The sequence below is a fragment of the Protopterus annectens genome, chromosome 5.part0, assembly GCF_019279795.1.
Source record: "Protopterus annectens isolate FY-2018-M chromosome 5.part0, PAN1.0, whole genome shotgun sequence".
NCBI lineage: Eukaryota > Metazoa > Chordata > Ceratodontiformes > Protopteridae > Protopterus > Protopterus annectens.
In genome coordinates this window covers 562,541,427-562,562,966 of record NC_056735.1, presented here as the reverse complement: position 1 = coordinate 562,562,966, position 21,540 = coordinate 562,541,427, and positions in this window count along the sequence as shown.

Genomic DNA, 21,540 nt, shown 5'->3' with positions numbered 1-21,540 from the left:
ACACTTATCTGCATTGTGGCACACGTGATAAATAGCACTGTAGTATGTACATGTAGATAGGAAGGTGTTTGAATCTCAGTACAACCAACTATACTACTGTGTGTGTTTGTCTGTGAAGAATTTCCCCTGTGGCTGTTGTGTGCATTGGTTATACCAGTTTAAGGCCTATTGATCCCCTCCACATAGCACTTCTTTAAAGAGACAGTTGATGGCATCCGCATTACAAGAATAGTCACACATTTTCTAGCACAAAAGCACTGTGGTGCATGCAATAGTCATATCAGATTGTATTGTACATAACTAGAGAGGTAGGTCATATAATAGGAAAAGTGTCAACTCTGTGTCCATGTGTGTTTTAATGCATGTCCCCATGCAGCTGTGTGTCTGTGTTTCAGATGGCTATACCATGTTAAGGGCCTGTGACCCTACCATTGGCAATCCTAACAGCCCTGCAATTGCTACCCACTTGAATATCAGGCAGGGTAGCTACCAACACTTTTGCAGGTGTGACCTGGGGAAATGGATGGTTGACAGCACATACATCCTTGGGATACCACCTGTGTCCTTGTTGGATGGGGGCATTAGCTGCTGCCTTGCATACACATGGGCTAACTTGTGGCCTAGTCATATGGCTGCTCTTAGCCTAGTAACCTGTGATGGTAGCAGGACTACCAGAAATGGCCTGACTGCTGTAACAGACTGTGTTGTTATGTGTCGTCCACACACATCACTGCCATCAACTGCTGGGTGCCCTCTATGGACAACATTACAGTACCAGGTCATCCAGCCTACATTGGGCAAGTAGGTGAGTGGTTCTACAGGTGCATGTGGACATTCTGGTAACATGTGAGGTACACAATCACAGAAAGCAGTGTATATATGGTGTAGGCTGACCTGCTCACAGGTGTCTGACATCTCCAGTACAAGATGTCATTATTTTCTAGTTGCAGTCCTTCATGATTTGCCACTAATTTTCCTGAAAAACAAACTTTTATGAAAAACATGGCCAAAATTGTGAGGCAAATATCAGGACATTCTGCATAACCCTGTACAGTTCAGAGGGATGCTGCAGGCATAGCCATCAGGGATGGCTGTAGGTGCTGGACAGCATATTAACATGAAACATGACAGTCCCAGAAGTGTTGTTGAGAGCTACTGTTTAAATTCTTATTTCCCATGACTGCATCCCCCCATCTGCATTACATTGCATACTTAATTGTTTGACATACCTGGTGTAGTACTGTACTCCTTTTTCAGAAAAAACTCCACAAAAGGTATTGTGAATAGTCACAGTCTGTCTTCTTGATGAAAGTATCAGACCTGTTTAGCATAGGCATCAGCTTGCCTTTTGTAGGTAATGCTCATAAGAGGTGATGGCCTGTGCACCAATCCATTCACCCATTTGCAAATTGCATCCAGAACAGCTGGATTGCCTTCCTTTTAGCCAATGTCATGGCAACACAGTGCTATAATTAGGGCCTTCTTGTGGGCCTTGCCCCTTTTCCTGACCTGTGAGGAGAACATTATGGAGGTGTTGGAGCTACAGCATCACAGAGGGTAGGTGTAAATACTGTCCACTGTTTGGATTGATGTGTTGTGTCCACAGTTTTGCATGCTATGTCTGCATACTTCTCAACCTCTTAGCACAGGAAATGTGGACACAGCACGACAAAATGTGTGGACAAAGGGTCACAAATAGGGAGAGATTTTAAATATTGATGTCATAACCTTAGAGAATTGCTAGAGTAACAGGGTTTGTATGGACATTCAGTTACTGTGGGATTTTAATTCTGACACTCAAATTTAGTGACTTCCATCCTGATATCATCCCAGTGATTCAAGAGTTGGCAGTGATATCTTTTTCCTGTCTGCTAAATGACTGTAATGCATGATATGTTTGAAAAAGCATTACAAACTCACACAGTTCATATGGTGTAGTGGTACATTGCTCTGACTGTAGAACACAGGGTCCTGGGCTCAGGACGTGCCATGGCTGGCTGTTTTATTGCTGAGAAAAAACAGGGGCTGATTGAGACAGAGTGATTAAAGCAGTTTTAATCAGTTTTAAGTGGGTTTGCACAGGTTTGCATGACTTTAAACAATGCCAAGAGACACTTAGTCTTGGAACTTTTTGCAAGTTTCATTTAAGCATTGTTGAGCACCACCCCATACAGTGCAAACCTGCTCAGCTATGCTTAAACTTGACCTTTTTGACAAACATTAAAAACATCCGGTTTCTATTTTTAGATGCCCGCCACATGTTCCTTGCAAATGCCAATACCTACATCGGTAAATAAAATTAACATTAATATAAAAATGTTTTCTAATGTAAAAGCTGAATAACCTGTTTTGTTATTCCATCTGTGCACCTACTGCACACAAAGCCAAAGCTCTAACCACTAAGCTAAATCAGCATTCCATTTTGCAGCTATATATTTCTATATAGCTCTTCACAGACATTTAAGCCCTGCTGAGCATTTCACCATGGTGCACCAACCAGCAAAGCTATGCTTAAATTAAATTTATTACATTTATATGCATTTACAGTACGTAATACTTATTTCTACATTTAAAGTAACTCAGCAAACATAACTAGCATTGGTAAAGCATTCAATTAATGGTTTACCAATGCTAGCTTCCATCTACACACACTTCATTGCTTACAAGGAAACTTGTTCCATGAAAGCAGTGGAAAACTCATTCATGTCAGCTCATGAACTAGCTGCTCACACTGTGTAGAGTGCATGACGCCCATTAATAATGCAGTGATCTTGTACTCTATGCAGTGCTACAGGCAGCACGAAAAGCTTCCACATAGGCTCTATTCAGACTTAAATAGCGGCCTATGTCCTACCTGTTTTCATAGTCCCCCCCCCAAAAAAAAAAATCTAGAAACACAAAGATGGATGTTTGATCTACTAATATCTTTGCTACAAAAAAAATCATAAGAAAATGTCAGCATATTTGAAAAGGTTATGAACCACTAATCTGCTAGCAACAAAAAATTTCAATATAGCATTCAACTGTAATGACAATGATTTATGTATGTTTTTTCAACAAAGAAAATGTCTATGGCTGTAAAGAGTAAAGCTTAAGACTTCCCATATTATTCAAAAATACTCAGGTGAAAATAATTGTGACAAATATCAGCAATATAAAATTAACCAAATGTTGTGGTTGTAGGAACCATTGACACCTTCTCTTTTTTTCCATGATACAATGCTAATGAGTTGGAAAGCTATGAGGAATGAAGTTGAAGAGAGAATATGTTATTACCTGCTGCTTCTAACTTTTAATATTTTTCTACCTGGATCGTTTAATTGATTTATTGTTCTTTGGCACATAGCTGTGTCTGTGGTATTCCTAAACACTTAGGCAGTTGAATAGTTTGTCTGCATAAATTGGGCTGGGGGATGCCTTATCTACCTTTCCCTAAGCCATTCATCATTGCAAGTGTGTCTTTCACTGAGCTAAATGAACATCTTGGCACTTCATCACACTTCTTCACTTTTGAAACTTTTAACCTAACTTTAGTTATCTGAAATGAGATCAGATCCTCGTAATGCTTGAAAGCAGAATCTGTTTCAAAAGCAACTTTAGTGCGAGGTGACACATATTTAAGGAATCACATAAGTCCAAACAAGGCTTACTCTAAAGAAAACTGGTTATAATCACAAGGATCATGGAAAAAAAAACTCTTAGTCTTCCTCAATACTGCTAGTTTGTTAGGTTCATAAACTGATTTTAATGCAATGTTGGAGCAATCGATTATGCTTCACTGCAACATCTGTCATAGTTACAAAATGAAATATTTACTTAAGCATCCTAGTGAACTTCAAACATTTTTTATGCATTTTAATGCTTTATAATTCTTTAGTCTTCACACTGTTCTTTGCCTATCATTATATCTCATGGAAGTATATGATTTCTGCATTGGTGTTTGGACAAGTATTATCAGCAGGACATGGAACTGGAAATTCTGTATTTGACAATTTCTGAATTTATTTATCTTTAATTAAACTTTTCCCCACATGCCTCTTCAAAATAATTCTATACAAAGCTAACATAGAACAGTGAAACCTTACTTGACTGGGACAAGGCTAACTTGTGGACAGCCACGCAGCTAAAAACGGAAGGAACCAAAAGAATTATAGTATTATAGACTCACAGAAAATGCAAGGCAACTGGCCTGGGTCAAGAGGTCATTATCACCTTGCCTTTACACTCCCTTTTCAAATAAACACAGACCAGTCATACCAGGGAAACTTGTTTATACGCTCAGCCAATTATCTAGTTTTTTTTTGAAGGAAGATAGTGAATTGCACTGCTTAATTTATAGGTTCATAGGTTCATAGGTTGGTACTAGGCTATCGGCCCTAGGGCCTATACAATCCTAGCCATAACAATTCCCTGGCTATTTCTTCTCACAATATTTACTTCCCTTTAGTAAACAATAAATAATAGGTTGATAGTTTGGTACTAAGCTAGAAGAAGTTTGTTTCACAGAATGGGTACGTGCTGCTTGACAAATCTATCTCTTCACCTTGCTTTGTTTATTTGTTTAATTAGATTTAAGCCTTTGGCCTACTGTTTGAAAGTCTGTTTGAGTTATGAAGATATAAGAGTTCTTGTACTACTGGATCCCTTATGGTCCAATAAATGAGGAGCATGTGCCTCCTAAGGAGACTATAGGATAGTGACTACAGGGATAGAGCTTACAACCTCTCATAGGAGCTCAGTTTCTTAAGCACTTAATTGTTTTAGTTAGGAGCCTCTGTGATGTTTCCAGTGACTTGATGTGTCTAGTGAGATACACCCCAGGGGGGATAAGGTCAGATGTTATACCGTTTGCAATGTAAGGTTAAAGGACTTCTTTACTACCACTGCAACATGATGTTCAAATGGGAGAAACTATCCACCCAAGTTCACAGTTTTCTTGGTACATTCTCATTTTGACATTGGCATAGTGTGTTGTCTATACTATAAGTTGGAGAGAGATGGGTTGTTTCCTTGACAATATTGTACTTTTTGGCATTTAATTTGAGTCCTTTCTTAATGTAGTTATTAACAAAAGTAAGCTCATGTAGAGTGTGTCAGAAGTGACTTCATGATAATACCCAATTTACAGTCTTCTGCAAATTTTGTGAACCAGAAATCCTCATTTGCAATTAGGTAATTCCTTTGATATACCTTCAAAAATTGTTGTTTTGTAGCAATGTGTTAAGACTTGTCCTTAATTTAGATTTTGGGCAGGATTCACGAAGCCTCCGTGTAAGAGTTATAACACATACACAGAGGCTGCAGTTAAACCGAGTGATGTCAGCATGCTCTGCATATTCATGAGAGCATGCTGAATCACACTTAAGGCCAACACGGTCCGTGTAAGACAGTAGGGGGCGTGTCCGTAGGCCGAACCCTGTAAGCGGACACGCCCCCATAAGAGGAAAAGTACCCAAAGTAAACACCCATGACAGAGTCTACGGAAATGTGAATAAACAGAACACAACACATGCCCCCACAGACTATGAACAGAAAACATATAAATATACACGCTTTATACTTTTTTTTTAAATTGTAAAAATTTTTAACCGTGAGTGCGCTCGTTTGCGCGGGCATGCCCATAGCGCAGCTACAGTTAGCAGTCAGTGGGAAAGCATATAAGAACTAAATATGCAAAATAAGCCAGGAAGCAATAGCGTAGTGGTAGAGATGTTGGCTGAAGAGCAGACAGTCATGGTTCGAGCCCCCACAACACCAATTTTTTTTTTTTTGCAAAATAAGCAGGAAACAAGTCCCTGACAAATATGTACACATAAAACCACAATTTATGTAAAATGTAATGAAATAGCCCATTTATATTGAAGACATGTGAGGTAACAAAAGAATAAAAAATACCAGATGTGCTCATAGCTGAGCTACAGTTTAACAGAGTGAGTGCATCTGCCCGTAGATGAGCAGTGGTTTAACTGGTGCAAAATGAGTGCCCGTAGCTGAGCAGTGGTCTAACATGCTAAATCTATGTGCCCCTAACTGAGCTGAGCATAATATGTGTGCCGATGGCCAAATGAGGCTTAAACCAGCGTACCCCGTTTGCGTGGAGCTGCGCACCGTGCAAACAAGCTAACCAACGGGCAACGTTGAGCAAGCCGTATCAAAAGTGCCTTTACACAGATACACCCCTCAGCATGTCTAGACAGTCATGAAAAATAAAAAGCAGTGGCCAGGTTCAAACCCAGGATACTATTCACCATAGTCAAGGTACAGAACCACTAAGCCATGACAGCAGTACCTAGAAATGCAATAATAGCTAATATATAGGAATGAATACAAACTACAGCATGACAATGCAGGTTTACTGAAGTTGATACAATTCCAAAATGGCCAATCACAGATATGTGCGGGAAAACGGACTATATAAGCCCCATAGGTGGGAATACACAACATAAACGATTGTAGAACTGACCTGCAGGCAGAATGACAGGAGTAGGAGAGGGTAGTTGCTTCCAAGCACAGAGGTGGGGTGTTGAGGAGTCCAGGTACATGGTCTGGCTCCTAGTCCATAATCATGAGGCCCAACTCATGCAGGGCCAGGTCCTCTGGGGAGCATACAGGGCCGAGGCGTGGGACCAGTTGGCTCATGATCTCACCAGTGCCACAGGGATTCCAAGGACTGGTGAGCAGGTCCATCACCACCATGCAGACCTGAAGAGATGCAAGCAGGACCAACTGAACCTTTGGATCCAGGAGGCCTGGCAAACACCCAACGCCCCACTACTGAGTAAGTAACATTTAATTATGTATGTAAGAAATTAAACTAGCTGATATTATGGAGATGTGTATTCCAATATTACTTCATTTATATTATAGCTGCAGGTGTCCGTTCTGCGAACCGCAGAGCCTATGGCGATAGGCTGGTGTGGTTGCACCACCAGGCAGGTCAGTAATCCACTACCAGTAACCGTAAAGAAATATAAAAGTATGACAGTCAGCAAAAGAGTGCAGTGTAGTCAGTAAGGAATAAAATCTGCAAGTAACAGTGTGAAAGTGTCTGCAAGTCTTGCTTGATTACAAAAGTGTATTTCAGCCTGTAAGTTAAACCGAAAAATGAAACTGTCTGACATATATTCTGAAATGAAAATGCCCTACCTGTAAGAAAATAGTACACAACCTGCAGCAGGCTGAGAAGTATAGCTGCAGAAGATGATGAAATCACATGTGTGAAATATATCCCTGTGGAAATACTGAAACATGACAGAAGTGAGACTGCTGGAAAGGATTGTAATAACTACAGGTAAAACATGTCAATAAAGCCTAGAAGTAAGTACCATCCTGAATAGTAAAATGAAAGCAAGTGAGAGAGTGTGATAAAGTGTCATGAATCCAGCAATACAGTAGTAATAACCCCTGAATAAAGTATACTGCAGTCAAGACAGAATGAAATGCATGTGAGATTCAAAACCAAACAGCGAAATCTGTTCAAAGTGTTGCTGCATGTGGAATGTGTATCCCAAAATTTGGATATGTTGCTCTCAGTCTGAAATATGCAGATAGGATGATTGTCTGATATACCAAACATCCACACTTGTCTACAGCTATATAAAGCAAATGTAGCAAGATGATGTAACTGAACAAAGCTAGATATGAATGTGTATGAAGAACACTAAAATGTATATTGATGTTGCAGTAACAGTCCTATCACCAAGTTGAAATAGTTATCATATAGGAAACTGTAGTTAGAACAGTAGTGTGTATATAACTGTAGCTATTAGAAATGTACAGCATATGTATTGTTATTCGAAGGTGTTAATATTACTTTCTTTACCCCACCCTATAACCACATATAACCCATTCCACGTGAAAATGGTATGTGCAATCACAATTAACACCCCTGGACGCTTGTTTGTCCTGTTGGGTCATATATATCTGCATGTCCGTTGATGCATCTGCCCTGTTCATACATCCGCACCTGATGGCCTGTTGCCATCAATTAACCCTGCATGTTGTTGGACTGTGTATTTCTGTTCAAATTATGCATGTGTTATGCACGCTGTTCAATGGTGTGAATATCTGGGTGTTTGGTTAATAGGAATACCAATGCATGCTGTTACAACTAATTGTGAATGGTATTATATGTCACTAACCCAAACTGTCATGACATAATGCAAAACATAGGATGACAGGGAAGGCGGGTTCCAGTGGACCCACCTCTCCCACCTCAGCTGGCGAGTGCACCTGGCACTAGTGCCGAGTCCGGACCCTCCTCCGGTGGCCCTGTGCCACCTGTGGGTGGAAGCGCTGCAGGGGATGGGGCTCACCCCCCCCCCTCTGCAAGTGTGGCTGGAAGAGAACCACCACTCACCCTCCATAGCGTCCGGACTGTGGTGAGTAGGGAGATTCGGGACTCTGTTCTTGAGCCCCTACGCCAGCACGAGGCATGGGTGGCGCAATTAACGGGCATGTCTGTTGCCCGGCCTACACAGCCCCCAGCACAGCCCCGTCCTGGGCAGTGAAGGAACAGTGGCAACTGCCTATGGTTGGGGATATCAGTTCCACTGTTGCCATCTGTGGGCTCATGGGCTCTGGATATCCAAACCTCCGTCCCCGTCAATTGTGTAACCCCCCACACGTGTCATACACTGCCCCTGTATGCGTCTTGTTTGTCTTGTCTGTTTACCTACCTAACCTACCTCCCCAGCTGTACCGACTTCCTTCACCTGACATACCACTCTCACCTGAAAAAAAAAGGGCACTCTGTACCCACAAAAATTACGCCCATACATTGCTGCCCATTCCGCACACATGCCTGCTGGACATGGAACCTATCAATTACAATTGGCTGTACAACAAGTATTATTGTTGTCCTGACACCTCTCTCAGGGATGGAAGGTTTCAAATGTCACACCAAATTACATACATATGCACAGCTGTTGCTGATGAAGAAATGGGCAGCTATGGGCCTTACCTACATCCCTCCTGCACATCCCAAGCTTGTTTCCCTACTGTCTTACCCTCTTTGTGACCCCTTTTTCACCACTTTCCTGTCTCCCCATTTTCTTTTCTTTCAAAGAAAATAGCACGGGTGTGCGCCAGAGTAAGCACCGTTAAGCGGTTGTAAGTGGGTGTGCGCTTGTGTGCGCAGAGCTAACCGCCAGTGCGCATGCGTGAGCTCCGCGCAAACCAGCACTAACCCGGTTACAACTGCTTAAAAGTGCCTTAGTCACAGGTCCTGTACTCAGTTCAAAAGCAAAATAAAATCCCACTGTCAGTCCCAAACCCAGGACCTTGGAAACACTAGTCTGCACGACCTACCACTAAGCCATGACTCTTATACAAAAACGTTGTGCTAAAATAAATATAACATGTAATAGTAGGGATGAATGTAAAGGGAATATAGGATGTGTAGTACACAAAGCATGTCATTTAAAATTACTTTCAAAACTACTGGATTTCCATAATAGTAGTGTGTGAACAGAAACAGCCATGCTAGTTGGCAGCTTGTAGATAATAAGGTCAGTTAAAGTACATAGATATATGAATGCATATGTACATATATATATATAAATATATATCTATATATATTTGTAGGAGTCAATGTGCATACACACCTGCTACAGGGAACATGAGAGAGGAATGGAGGAATTGTGAATATACAACACAGCCTGAAGCATGAGAGATATACTAACCTTTACACTCACAGAACACTGTCCACAGCATACCAGCATGGTCCCCACCCTCACAATCTGAAAGGGCAACGCCTATCCCACATACCCTTTTATAGCACTGACCTGAAATCACAGTGAGAACTGCAATCAGTACACAACTGGCTGTATGCAATTAGCAAATGCTGGCTTACAATTGGTGCAGAGGCCATCACATGGACCTATGCAGATACCTACAAAAGCATCCAGTGCTAACACTCCCCACATGCAATACATTCATTGCATTGTCTGTAAGCAGACAGAGGGAGTGAGAGAAGTGTGAGAGAGAGAGAGAGAGAGAGAGAGAGCAAAAAAAAAAAAATCAGACACCGTGACTCTGTCACCCGAAGCTGTCAGCACTGACAGTAGCAGCACCAAGCAGAAGCTGTGGTAACGCAACCAGCTGCGACAAACAGAGGTAATGCAAAGTAGCAGGTTAATAGTGTGCATACTGTGAACCCTCCAAATGTGTCATAGGTCTGTATCCATAGGTATGTCCATGTGATATGTTGTGTGTACGTAGTTCCACCAAAAGGGGATGACCATACATCACATGTCAATCAGTCATAGGCCATGATCCTGGCAGCATTTGTCTGTGCGTTGGCCCAGCAATGGCTGTAGTGACTGCTTTGAAAGGTCAGCCAGGTTCAAAAGTCAGGATCAGCCCATCCCAAAGGCACACTGGCTGGGAACAAGTGTCTGCAGGTACCCGATGTCACTGCATATGCATCCCATACTGCATAATTCCATAGCTTAGCAGACCAGGCCCGTTATGCATATGATGTGGTAATTCCCAGGGTCAGTCGAGGTGCCCCCTTAGTGGTGTGGGACCACTGTTGCTGTATGCCACTGTCCATGTACATATCCTGTAGTACGGCCAAGATAAACTATCAGTGTTATATGCGGTTGTATGTCCTCTCGGAGTGCTGATAGCACATATCCAGGGGTACCACGAGGTCACAGTGATGCTGTGTGTTCTCCTCTGCTGAGGGCGGCCCTCACCTGGACATGTGAGATGATAGGGAGGTTACATCCAGCTGGAATAAATATTTTAAAGGTGGGGGAGAAGTAGGGGGGATATGTGCACCGAACATGTCTGCAAGATTGTTGCCAATATTCGTGTGTTTGGTGAATGTTAAGCAGGTGTGGATTAACACAGAGCATATCTGAGGCATGTGGTCCATATGTGTAACATAACTGAAGAAGGCCTTGTGGTCATCCATAGTGTTTGTGTCCATTTCCCTCCCAGAGTAGGCCGTGGCTGTTGTTATGACAGACCATAGCATAGTACCAGTGCTGACCACAGATGCCTTCCCTTAATGTGAATGTGCACTGTCCTGCAGTAGCCTACTGCTATTGTTATACAATCTGCCTCTGTCTGGGGTCCACCGGACAGGATGCCTAACCTTTGTGCATAGGGTCTGGGTTAGACATGTGTGTGCAAGTTCCATGCAATCCGTGGCATGTCCATGGTAAGCATTTGCAAAGGGGTCAGCAGTGTGGCTTGTGGCTTCCACTGGCCCAGTGTGCTGCATGGATACCATCTCAGTCCCAGCAAGTGAATAACTGTCTAATCACATACATATCAAAGTAGTCTACTGTGCTGGTGGTGGTGGTGGGATATGTATATCCAGGCTGAGTAACGTCTGTCCACATCACAGTAGTGGATGGTGTCCCACATACAGTACCTTGGGATAAACCCCCAGATTGAGGTTGTGCATTGCACCTGTCAGTGTGTGCTGACCGATGGGGCATGCTACTATGTTGTGTGGAATGTGGCAGGTATTGTTGCACAGGTATTGGCTGAGCACTGATATCTGGCCATGTACCTGTGTATCCACCACAACACACACACATGCAACATATGGGAGTAGTAGTATATCACTACACATGAGTATCATGTATAGTATATGTGCCATATATTGCTGACATGGTCTGCTGATATTCTGTCTGTGTTCTCTTCCAGGGAGATGGCGCGACAGCATAAACCCGCCTACTCTGTGGTGGAAGATGAGGAGATCCACCAGAGCCTGGTGCGGGAGTATGACATCCTGTTTTCCCGCACCAGTCAGAATCAGCAGGAGAGGGCCGCACTGTGGCAAGACCTTGTCCATAGGGTAAATGATATTGGCATGCATAACAGGACATATGAGCAGGTACGACATCACTGCAGTGATTTAATCCAAAGTGTCCGGCAGCGTGCATCAGATATCCACAGGCAACAGGTCGCCACAGGAGGTGGGGTGGCCACACATCCCCCCCCTCACCAGACTGGAGGGGCTACTCCTAAGTGTTGTGGCTCCAGCCCCGGAACACCAACAGTAGTACACCTGCATTATGATGGAGGCTGGTTCCACACAGCAGCACGACATGGAGTGTGCAGGTAATATGCCATATGTACACCTGACTGTTCTGTACACTGTATCATATGCAATATCAATGGCACAGTTGTGCCAACTGACATTAATCTCATCATTTCTGCAGGTCCGTCCAGGGTTACAGCAAGACAGGCCATCCATGCTGGTGAGTGTGTTTAACATAACCTATAATAGTCCTGATAATGCTAGTAACAGTAGTGTAACTCAGTAGTGCTCTGTGTGTATACTCCGGGGTGTGCATGTGTGCAGGTGTGCCTGTGCCCATGTGTGCATGTGTGCATGTGTGCAGGTGTGCCTGTGTCCACGTGTGCATCTGTGCATATGTGCCTGTGTCCACGTGTGCATGTGTGCATGTGTGCCTGTGCCCATGTGTGCATGTGACCACGTGACCACATGTGCATGTGTGCATGTGTGCATGTGCCCATGTGTGCATGTGACCATGTGTGCATGTGTCCATGTGTGCATGTGTCCACGTGTGCATGTGCCCACGTGTGCATGTGTCCACGTATGCATGTATGCCTGTGTGCATGTGTGCCTGTGTGCATGTGTCCATGCGTGCATGTGTGCATGTGTGTATAAGTGCATTACTGGTAACAATGTCTGGAGACTGTAAACTGTGTTTCCTGTCTTCATCCCACAGGTTCTGGGGCTGCTCTGGTGACCTGCAGCAGGGAACCTGAATCCTGTGCCATGGCTACTGGTAATGATGATATTTGTGTAATGGTACAGGAAGGTGTGTCAGGGTCTGCCATTGGTCAACCAATTGACAGTACACAGCTGTCAACCCCATCATTGCGCACAGTCATCCTGCCTGTAAATCCTTTGTCACCATTGTCCCTAGGTGATGGACAGGATACAGTGGGCACAGACCAGGGTAATGTGGTACCTGTGGCACATGCGTCCCCACACAGCAGCCATGGGCAGGGTCCTCCGATGGTACCAAACAGACAGTTGCCCATGGGTTCTCGTGGGAGCATCCGTGGGCATACTGCCTCTGGTCGACGTGCCCAAAGAGGTCTGTCAACCTCAGCTATGTTTTGGACTGTCATGCAGGCACAGTCATGTATGGAAAGGTACACCAGACAGGGTCTGAGGGAGCTGAGAGCATGTCGCACTGCCATGACAGACAGTATGCGTGACATTGCGGATGCTATCCGTAACTTCACCGATGTCATAGACAGACGTTGTGGGGACATATTACAGCAATTCCACAACCAGATGTCCATGAGCCAGGGCAATGGTGGGCGTTTGCGGCGTCGACGTGGCCATATGCCGGCAGCAGCAGCAGCTGGCAGTCAGCACGGATGACAACAGGCTCGCGCATGCCCCCATAGTGCCAGCAGCAGCCCCAGCAATGCTGGGTCTGTGCTGTCATCGGAACGCCCCAGGAGACCATGTGCAAGTGGCTCTGGACAGTCCCAACAGGGACTTGTGTCCATTCAACACACTCCCGCTTCTGATGACAGTACCCAGTCTGGCTTTGTACTGGATACAGTCCGTAGCACCCCTGCCAGGCACAGGTACCGTGTCCATGCACACAGACACTGATCTGTATGGCCTGCCAGGTGCAGTCTGTGGCTGTCCACAAACCCCTGTATATGGCAGCCATGAGGTGGAACTGTGTGCATGCATACACACATGCGAAATGTTAACACCTAGGGCAACCACATACACGCACAAACTGCAACAACGCTGCCCCACCCTGTACTGCTGCCCCTCACCAACACACATACACACACATGTCAATTGGTGGTATCAGTGGCTGACTCAGGCATACCTAATCCACACCCTGTGCATATGATGACACTGTGCCACCTCCTGCAATCTCCAACATCATTGCGGGAACAGCTAAACACATTGCTGATGCACAGGGTGACTACATAGAAGTGTATTAGTAGTATCATGTTGGTAACAGTACAGTGTGCTGCTATGACTGTGTGTTTATCCCAGCATGCCTGCTGCAGTAACTGTATGAATGTCCTGAATTGTTATCTGCACCCATAGTACATACCAAAGTATAACAGCTGCACATAATTGCATGCCGGTGGTAAGGTTGTCAACAGATAGCCGCATACATGGGTAGCACAGGGGAAAGCTAACGCAAGTAGTGATATGCAATGGTGGACATGTACAGTAATGGTGTCAAGTTGCCCACAACGACTATGCCATGTGGATGTTTGCGCATGTAGATATGTGTGCAGTACCAATGTAATCCAAATCACAAATAAGTATGACATAATATCGGTTCTACCATGGGCATCTGCGCTGCATATTCCTGGGTACATGTTGATAGTGCCTACATATTTGCATTGTTACTTACTGTTATTACCCCTTCTTTGTTGCATAATGCACTACTTCCAGCCCTGTTTACTGTAGCTTTGTTTGCATGCATGTTCGCTTGGGGTCCCCTGGAACACAGCTTACACCTGCAATGCAGAGTTACAGTGCTTCTGTAGACTTCTAGTGACATCTACATAGCATACAATACGTATGTCAACTTTACACATGACAGAACGTCACTGTCTGTCCTGTACGCATGTACATTGCCTGTGATACATTGCACACGTCTTACCTGGCATTTACCCACGTCTGCAGTCATATATGTCAGTGCTATGAAACAGTAGCGGTACACCCACACATACACACCTTTAGTATGTTGTTCCCCATTGGCCCTATGTGTTGGTACTCACCATGGCAATCACACTACTAGGGTAGCATGTGCAAAGGTAACCTGGGAATCACCTCTATGGTCCAGTTGTGGTTTATGTGAGTCATGTGTCATTGTCACAGCTGCCACATGTATGCAGTCAACCATCACCCTTGGCCAGGAACGTACAACACATGTGTGGGATGCCACCACACAGCCAATCTGGGGACTGGTCTCCCTGAACCCAGTAATGCCATACCCTGTCAGGTGGCATGTCATATATACTACGTCCAGGACAAACGTCAACCCCAATCCCTGCTGCTACTATTGATAATATCCCTGAAGATGTTCCTGATAGTTTTGACCAGTTCTTTACTGAGACATTTCAGGCCCTAGCTAGCCATCTACCTCCTAGCTCCCCTGGTCCTGAAAGTAGCACTCCTAGAAAACTACTTGCATCCAGCTGCCAACCAGTCGCCACTTCACTTCTCCGTACCTTGATTGTAACAGTGAAACCCACTACACTTTCTGCTGATCAACTTCCTGCCGAGTACTTATCAAAACCAAATGATGCTATTGCTTACCTCGTCTCAAAGGTAATCAAAGGAACCGTGTTAGAATCTAACTTTCTCACCATCTGGAAAATGTCATATGTAATCCCACTTCACAAAGGAGGCAGCTCTACTGAAGTCTCCAATTATAGGCCAATAGCTATACTCTCTCCACTTGCAAAGATTATGGAAACTTTTGTCATAGACAAGTCATGCACCACCTAATCCAAACTCGCATTATGGCAGACACTCAGCATGGCTTACGTCCTCATCACAGCACTATGTCAGGCCTCCTAGCCTTTACTAACACCATAAGCCATACTTGCAACAATAATTATATATCCGCAGCCCTCTTTTTGGATATTTCAAAGGCATACGATATGGTTGACCAACAACTTGTACTCCACACCCTGCAAAGACTGTCTAGATACTGGAGCCTTCCAATGGTTTCAATCCTACCTGCATGGTCAACAGCAGGCTGGCCAACACCCTCAGAGTACCACGAGGCTCTATACTAGGGCCCTTGCTGTTCTCCATCTTCATTAACGACTGTTATACTGTCATCCCAAATGTCAGCTGTATCCAATATGCTGAATACTCTACTCTGATCTGCTCAGCCACATCTCCAGTAGAGTTATGGTCAGCTACCCAGACCACCTTTAATACAATAGCGAACTGGCTTTCTGAACATCATCTGATCCTAAATCCCAATCAAACTAAACTGCTGTTATTTCACCAACACGTAGGTCTACCACTTTCACCGTTACCATAAAATCAACTGATGGCACAATAATCTCCCCTGACCCAACTCTGAAACTATTAGGTGTCATCATAGACAATAATCTCAAATGTGACATACATGTTAACCAGATTATCAAAGCCATCAATAGAAAACTAGGGTCACTTTACAGAATTAAAGCCTTCCTAGCCCCTCCAGCTAAAGGTGCCATAGCTCGCTCACACCTTGTTTCAACCCTTCTGTATGCATCCCCTCTACTCTCGAATATGAACAAGACTGTCCTTAACAAACACTCAATTTGCTACAACCACATTGCCAGGTTTGCCACTGGACTGCCTTTTAGGACACATCATTGCATCAATCTAAATCAGCTTGGTTGGCTTGCAATACCCAGCCTAATACAGTATAACCAACTGATTATGGCCTATAAAATCCTCTATAATCCAGAAATACTCCTGCACTTCAAATATTATCACCCCTATAACAATCCAAGACTGCTTCGATCCTCTAACAAAGTACTACTTCAGACTAGCAAGTTTAATAACACAGCCGGTGATTCTCTCTTTGCAAACCCTGTAAGTAGATCCTGGAACTCACTTCCAGCTGATATTACCCTACTGTCCACCTTAGGTCAATTTAACAGTAGACTTGAACAACATTTGTCACTTAACTGGCTATGTCAATGTATCAAGCCTGGCTAACTCGAATGTGTAACTTCTGTGAACCACTTTACTGTGTAATTTTAATTTAATCCTGACTTGTGCTCAGGTCTAACATTAACCTGTGGAACATGTTTGACTTGCTTACTTATGTAATCTCTGTAAATAATCTGTTTGTAATATGTAATGCTAGTATTATGTAATGCTGTATCTGCTACCCTCGCTGCTTGTCTCCACGGGCCTCCCCTGGAAATGGACATGCATCCAGTCAGGCTATCCCAGTCAACAAATGTAGGATAAATACATATATCAATACAATATATTACAGTGACGACAATACCAGTCAGACATTGACACACACTGACAGCATGCTGAACACACTGGGGCATATGTGGGGACTCAGAATAGCAGCCTGCCTGGGCATCACACACCTCCACAGCTGGCACACAGGCATATGTTCCATCGGAACAGAGCACATGCCACACATGGCATGCACATCCCCTGTGCCACACATTCACAGCCTGTAGGGCTACACAACACACCTGCTACAGACGTGTCAGGTACCTGTCTTGTGTGCTGCACTGGGGTCCCGCTCAACAGGCTGTATCTGGTGAAGGTCACAGTGATATGACTCAGGGGCACTATGGTCCACCACAGCACACATGCATACAGGTCAGTCAGAGGCATGGACAGATATGACTCACTCATTGACCATGCCAGTGTGGCTGCCTGAGACATACCTCCCTGGACTATATGACAGGGAACATAGAATGGATCTCTCAGCATGTGGCACAGGCCAGTATGAGCCTGATGTTGGTTGCCAACATACCCTCACCAGGTATTCAACCACTATATGTGGGAAGGGTGTTGTATGTCTACATTATGCTCAGTCTCCACTGTCATTCATAGGGTATCCACTGGCTGTCAACATGTGCTTACATGCTAGGGAAGCCACAATGATGTGCATGGGTCATCTTGCACGTGACACCCATGGCCCGATGTATAATGGCAAAGCTCCTTGGTACACACATACTGCCTTATGCTGCAGGACATGGTTTACATAGCGACCTCTGTGGGTATCACACAGGTTAGGACACTAACAGTGCTGCTACACAACAACAGCAGTGTACACCGGAAGATGCATGCACCAGACACTGCCCTCAGCATGGTGAACTGCAATGTCTGTGCAGTACCAGATTCATGATTCATGGTTCACAGGTGTTACCCATCACTGACAGGTTATGCCCCATACCATGCCTGTCATCCCCTACACATGTAACACACATGGATAGGGGGTTGGTATCCCAAGGTAACACAGATACACAAACCTCCAGGTTGTTGGCTCAGCACAAACCATCAGGGCCTACTCATGTGCAGCTGACAGTGTGTCGGACTGCCATCTGGTTCATAGCCTGGCACGCACAACCCTCACATACACAGGAAGACCACCTATCCTCCATAACAACACCGGCAATATGACAGTCTCATGAACTGTGTTTATAAGGCCGTACTGCATCCAGCCAAACATTGTGTGTGAGCATTACTGTAGCTACAACACACTAGTTGAGGAGTTCACAGCATGTGGTCACCGAATTGCAGTGGAATGACATGTTACCACTACCACAACAGGTGGGAACATGCAGCACCTGTACATCGACTACATGTACACTATATGGCCCAGACCAGATGTGTATCCCCTGCTGTAGGTCTTTCACCATAGACACCCACACTGTATAGGGACACACCACGTGCGGACCCTGCACAGTAAGACACAGTCATATTGGTATACATTGCAAATACCATTTATCCACATGAAGCATGTGTCAGACATGGTAACTACTGCAGGTCACAGGTATTTATGTGTATGTGTCACACACATACATCATGTGTGCAATGCCATTGCTGGTTTAGGCAATGGCATGCATTGTTATGTACAAACACCCACACAAGGTCATACTGTGTGACACAACCACACGTGACAGTTGTGGGTTACCAAAACATACCTATCTGTACTCTGACAATGGTAATAGACACAGTAGCAGAGCACACTATTGGCATTACTAGCCAACTAGCCCTGTTTGGCTGTGCTGATAGTGTGGTGACATCCCCTGTGTTTACTGGGGGAGTATGCAGCATCTGGTGTATTGTAGTATTTGCCAAAAGGATCTGTTCTCTCACACTTGCATTTACACACACCCTACTACCCCCACACACATGCACACTTGCCATTTGCAGGATTCATTCCCCTGCCTAACTAAGTCATGACACGTGAGAAAGATGCATTAGCAAAGCGCACTATTCAGTTTACTAGATAGTTCCTCTTCTCTGGCTTTACTTAAAGGGTGCTGACAACATCAGTATTTTGAAAGGGTAATGTGCATCAGGTAGTGTGATCTCCTGATTGCCAAAACTAACATGTTTTTCATACGGAAATGCACACACACGAACTCCCCACATCCAAACACACACACATGCCATTTACAGGTTTCAAACTCCTACCTAACTACATTGCGATATTCAGGAGAAACGCATTAGCGGAGTGCGCTATTCACATTACTAGGAGACTTCCTTTCTCCTGCTGTACTTATAGGGTGCTGACATCATCTGTGTTTAGGAAGGGGAGTGTGCATCCTGTAGTGTGTTCTCCCAGTTGCCAAAAGGGACATTTCTTTCACACATATTTGCACACTCACAGTAACCCCCCCCCCCTCCAAACACACACGCTTGCCATTTGCAAGATTCAAACCACTACCTAACTGTGTTATGACACTCGAGATGGACACATTAGCGGAGCACGCTATTCGCATTACTGGGAGGTTTCTCTTCTCCTGCTGTACTTATAGGGTGCTGACATCATCTGTGTTTAGAAAGGGGAGTGTGCATCCTGTAGTGTGTTCTCCCAGTTGCCAAAAGGGACATTTCCCTCACACATATTTGCACACACACAGTAACCCCCTCATCCAAACACACACACTTGCAGGATTCAAACCACTATCTAACTATGTTATGACACTCGAGACAGACGCATTAGCAGAGTGCGCTATTCGCATTACTGGGAGGCTTTCTTTCTCCTGCTGTACTTATAGGGTGCTGACATCATCTGTGTTTAGAAAGGGGAGTGTGCATCCTGTAGTGTGTTCTCCCAGTTGCCAAAAGGGACATTTCCTTCACACATACACAGTAACCCCCTCATCCAAACACACACTCTTGCCATTTGCAGGATTCAAACCACTACCTAACTATGTTATGACACTCCAGATGGATGCATTAGCAGAGAGCGCTATTCGCATTACTGGGAGGCTTTCTTTCTCCTGCTGTACTTATAGGGTGCTGACATCATCTGTGTTTAGAAAGGGGAGTGTGCATCCTGTAGTGTTTTCTCCCAGTTGCCAAAAGGGACATTTCCCTCACACATATTTGCACACACACAGTAACCCCCCTCATCCAAACACACACACTTACAGGATTCAAACCACTACCTCACTATGTTATGACACTAGAGATGGACGCATTAGTAGAGCGCGCTATTCACATTACTGGGAGGTTTTCCTTCTCCTGCTGTACTTATAGGGTGCTGACATCATCAGTGTTTAGCAAGGGGAATGTGCATCCTGTAGTGTGTTTTCCCAGTTGCCAAAAGTGTCATTTCTCTCTCACAGCCTTTCACACACACAAACCCCACTCATACACACACACAGCATTTGCAGGATTCGAACCCCTACCTAACTATATTATGATACTTGAGGGAAACGCATTAGCAGAGCACACTATCCGAATTACTGGGCATTTGTTCTGCACCTGTAGTATTTCTAGGGTGCTGACATCTTTATTTCCACAGAGGTATGTAGATGTTAGTACTACCTGTCAGGTGGGGGATAGCATATATATGCATTTGCAGCCACCTACGTCAGGGTCAGATATGCACATCGCACTGACAGGTTATGTTCTATACCATGCTTTGGGACCACAGGACCTGTAACACACAACACAACCAGTCCAGAACACCACACCCACATCCAGGACACACACTTAGCTTCCCTGGGAACAGTGCCAGGATATGCAGGTATTCACATGCACCATTGCAGTTGTTAACATCAGGTACAGGCATATTGTGTGTGAGAACTACTCAGGCCTCTACCACTTTACCCTACAGCCACTACAATTTGTGGGTCCATGTGCTATGGCAGAACCATACACCACAGCCACATGGGTGAATACATATTGCACCTGTCCATCTGCAACGTGGGTACTCACTGTTCCACACCAGAGGTAGACCACCATTGTTGACATCTGACCATGACCACCTTTCCCCTGGACATCCATATCTCATCTCCACCCCCAGGCAAGGTTGTCATTGCACACAAACTGTGTTTAGCACAAGCAGACTCTACACTTGTGTAGACTGGGGTGGATGACTTCAGAGGACCCATGCTGGAGGACTATACTGGCCACTCAGCATAATCCTTGACACTTGCATCCTATGAGCATGTGTACAGTTTGCATTGGTCATGCTATCCCACATATACCCATGACTGCTCCACAACAAGTCACCTGTCAGCTGTACACCGGCCATATATGCGCTGTTCAACAGACAGAGTGACCTAATACATTGCAGAGCTGTAGCCCACAGAGGGAGGACATCTGTGGACAGTTCCAGCATGGCACTTCTTTCACACATACTCATTACAACACAGTGTTGACAGTGGAATCATCCAGAGAATGCAATTAGGGCTCCCCTCAGTCTGTTATTGATGGACACCTACTGTCTGAGATCTTCAGCAACCCTCTCACAGCACACACCGACAACATGGCTGTGGCTTAGCACATTCAATCCCTGAGACCTCCACGGTGCCCCTGCTTGACAGAGG